The sequence below is a fragment of the Carassius auratus genome, unplaced genomic scaffold, assembly GCF_003368295.1.
Source record: "Carassius auratus strain Wakin unplaced genomic scaffold, ASM336829v1 scaf_tig00015406, whole genome shotgun sequence".
NCBI lineage: Eukaryota > Metazoa > Chordata > Actinopteri > Cypriniformes > Cyprinidae > Carassius > Carassius auratus.
Window position 1 is genome coordinate 95,415 of NW_020524584.1, and position 3,620 is coordinate 99,034.

A 3,620-nucleotide genomic window follows, 5' to 3' on the forward strand; every position below is an offset into this window, starting at 1 on the left:
ATTATGTCTAACAGAGGAACGATCAAGTTTGGGATTAATCCAGCAATTAAAATCACCTCCCAAATAAGATGTTGAGAAGAAGTATCAGGTAGTACAGAAAATAAATGTCTAAAAAATTATCGTTATCCCAGTTAGGCGCATAAACATTGGCGAGAATAACTGGAAAATTACTGGATTTTACCTGTGACAATGACAAATCTACCATTGGGATCTGCTATGACATCAGAGCACACAAAAGGAACTGACCTGTGTATCAGAATTGCAGCACCCCTGGCTTTACCCTGAAATTTGGAGTGAAATACCTGCCCAACCCATCTTCTCCTCAACAATAGGTGGTCGTGAATTTTAAGATGTGTTTCTTGAAGATAGACAATGTGAGCTCCTAAATGTTGGAGGTGATGTAGTATCTTGCTACGCTTAACGGGATTGTTCACTCCATTACAGTTCCAACTAATAAATGTAAAACTCCTCCCACTTAGATGTTGCGTCATTTTAGGTTGTGGCATAGATGATATTGATCAAATTTTGAATGTGAAATAATTGTTTACTGTGAAACTGACAAAAATTGAGCGGACACCAAGGAAAGAGGAAGAGAAAACAAAGCGAGAAAAAGAAAGAAAAAAAACAAAAATAAAAAAAATAAATAAAAAAAAACACATGAAAACAGCAACAAAACCCCTTTTCCCCCACCCCCCACCCACCTCAGCAGAAGCATCTCCCCAAACGAGACACATGCACTTTACCCTTTTAACACTCGGACAGCTACAATTAACTCTATGCTGCCTGGGAGAAAGTGCAATAATAATAATAAAAATAATAATAATTAAACACAAATAAATAAAAACAGAGGACTAAACTTTGTCCATAACACCAATAATGTGTGCGAACTTATGTTAAACTAACATAATTATATTAATAGGAACAACACTCGCAGGCAAGTTATCGAGCAGAGTGACAATAGCCATATTTTGGTCAGTGCACACTGTTTAAAGCCAAACTGACTACATGATATTTACCTCAGGTATTAGCAGGTAAGACAGTTTTTTTTTATAAAGTCCGATGCGGCGGCCGGGTCCTCAAACTTGTGTACAGCACCATTGGAGAGAGTGATCCGCAGCACAGCTGGAAACAGAAGGCCAAACTTAACCCCGGGGCATGAGTGAAGGAGACGTTTTGAATCCTTGAAAGCAGCTCGTTTCTTCACAACAGCAGTTGTATAGTCCGCAAAGACAGATATCTTATTTCCATCATGCATCAGAGGAGATAGCTGCGCGGCGCGTCGTAGAATCTCATCACGGGCTTGAAAGTAGTGGACTCTAATGACAAGGGGACGGGGGGGCTCCCCCCTTCCTTTGGCCTCTCACGCAGTGTACGATGTGCCCTGTCAAGTAGAGGTTTCTCCTGAAGATGCAGCAAGCTCTGCAAAAGCTGAGAGACGAAGTCAGCTGGATGCGAACCCTCAACTCCCTCTGGTAATCCGACGAGGCGAATATTGTTCCTTCTGGATCTTCCCTCCAGATCTTCACATTTGGCATCCAGTTGTACCACCTGTTTTTGAAGCGTGGATATGACTGATTGCATTTCGTTATGCGAATCACTGTGATCAGATGCCGAACGTTCCAGTTCTCTAATAGTGTCAGCGTTAGCGTCAACTTTTTGCTGCAAGGGCCTAGCCAGTCTTTAACTTCTTGTCTAACTGTGACGATCTTCTGACCGCAGATCCGATGACAATAAGTCAATTTTCTGGCAAATATCATTTTTGACTGACTCCAACATGCCCTGAATGACAGTTATGTTTGCAGATGAACTGTCTGTAAACTTGATGTTTGCCGAGGCCTCATCAGAATCCTCCGGCGAGTGTGCAGTTTTGCCGCGGCCGCTCTTACCCGCGTCGGTTTTCGCTCGAGAAGACGACATATTCGTGACTTACAGTCAATGCGAGTGATTCTTCTAATGTTAGTAAACTATTTTTACAACTTGTATAAAGAAATTATACAAAACTGTGCAAATAAATGAGTAAATGGAACACTTTCTCTCAGAGCAGCGGGGAAACACGTCTTACATCCTTGCTAGAACAGCGCCCCCCCCAGTATATAATAATTTTGCCAAAAAATAGATTCAATGCCCGATTTCTGAATATTAGCAGGTTTGGGCCTGGTTAGTACATGGATGGGACACTGCCTGGGAATACCAGGTGCTTTAAACTTTTGGAAAATTTCACAAATTATATAATAATTTTGCAAAAAAAGTCAATGCCCAATCTCTGAATCTTAGCCAGGCTTAGGTCTGGTTAGTACTTGGATGAGAGACCGGCTAGGATACCAGGTGCTTTAGCTTTTGGGTTTTCTTTCCTACTTATATAATGTACTGGGCGATTAGATTGGCTGATCTCTAAATAGCCTTCTCTTTGCGGCAGTCTTTCGCTTACGGCCATACCAACCTTGCTATGCCCGATCTCGTCTGATCTCGGAAGCTAAGCAGGTTTGGGCCTGGTTAGTACTTGGATGGGAGACCGCCTGGGAATACCAGGTGCTGTAAGCTTTTTGGAAATTTTTCAGTTAGTATATAATAATTTTGCCAAAAAATAGAGTCAATGCCCGATTTCTGAATATTAGCAGGTTTGGGCCTGGTTAGTACATGGATGGGAGACTGCCTGGGAATACCAGGTGCTTTAAACTTTTTGAAAATTTCACAAATTATATAATAGTTTTGCAAAAAAAAAAAAAAAAAAAAAGAGTCGATGCCCAATCTCTGAATCTTAGCAGGCTTAGGTCTGGTTAGTACTTGGATGAGAGACCGGCTAGGAATGCCAGGTGCTTTAAGCTTTTGGGTTTTCTTTCCTACTCATATAATGTACTGGCGATTAGATTGGCTGATCTCTAAATAGCCCTCTCTTTGTGGCAGTCTTCGCTTACGGCCATACCAACCTGGCTATGCCTGATCTCGTCTGATCTCGGAAGCTAAGCAGGTTTGGGCCTGGTTAGTACTTGGATGGGAGACCGCCTTGGAATACCAGGTGCTGTAAGCTTTTTGGAAATTTTTCAGTTAGTATATAATAATTTTGCCAAAAAATAGAGTCAATGCAGGTCTCTGAATATTAGCAGGTTTGGGTCTGGTTAGTACATGGATGGGAGACTGCCTGGGAATACCAGGTGCTTTAAACGTTTTGGAAAATTTTCACTTAGTATATAATAATTTTGCAAAAAAAAAAAAAAAAAAAAGAGTCAATGCCCAATCTCTGAATCTTAGCAGGCTTAGGTCTGGTTAGTACTTGGATGAGAGACTGGCTAGGAATACCAGGTGCTTTAAGCTTTTGGGTTTTCTTTCCTACTTATATAATGTACTGGCGATTAGATTGGCTGATCTCTAAATAGCCCTCTCTTTGCGGCAGTCTTAGCTTACGGCCATACCACCCTGAGCACCTGTGATTGTTGGTACATTCCAGGAAGTAAGAGGTGGCAGTAGGAGAGAAAGGCTCTCCCATGTGTTTGTTTTTGGTTTGTCTTATATTATATTGTATTTAGTTAAATATTTATTTTTTCTTGGTTTGTTTTAATTATTTTTTAGGGCCCTGAGCAGAATTTACTGCTTAGGGGCCAAAGGAGCTTTAAAGCTCTTAA

The 3,620-nt window shown here is 41.1% G+C and overlaps 2 non-coding genes across 2 annotated transcripts; both read left to right on the top strand.

Moving 5' to 3' along the window:
- Nucleotides 1–2,422: 2,422 nt before the first annotated feature.
- Nucleotides 2,423–2,541, top strand: LOC113074796 (5S ribosomal RNA). The gene has a single exon (XR_003280799.1). It is a non-coding gene; the product is annotated as a 5S ribosomal RNA (ribosomal RNA).
- A 368-nt stretch (nucleotides 2,542–2,909) lies between these two features.
- Nucleotides 2,910–3,028, top strand: LOC113074713 (5S ribosomal RNA). The gene has a single exon (XR_003280725.1). It is a non-coding gene; the product is annotated as a 5S ribosomal RNA (ribosomal RNA).
- Nucleotides 3,029–3,620: the final 592 nt, after the last annotated feature.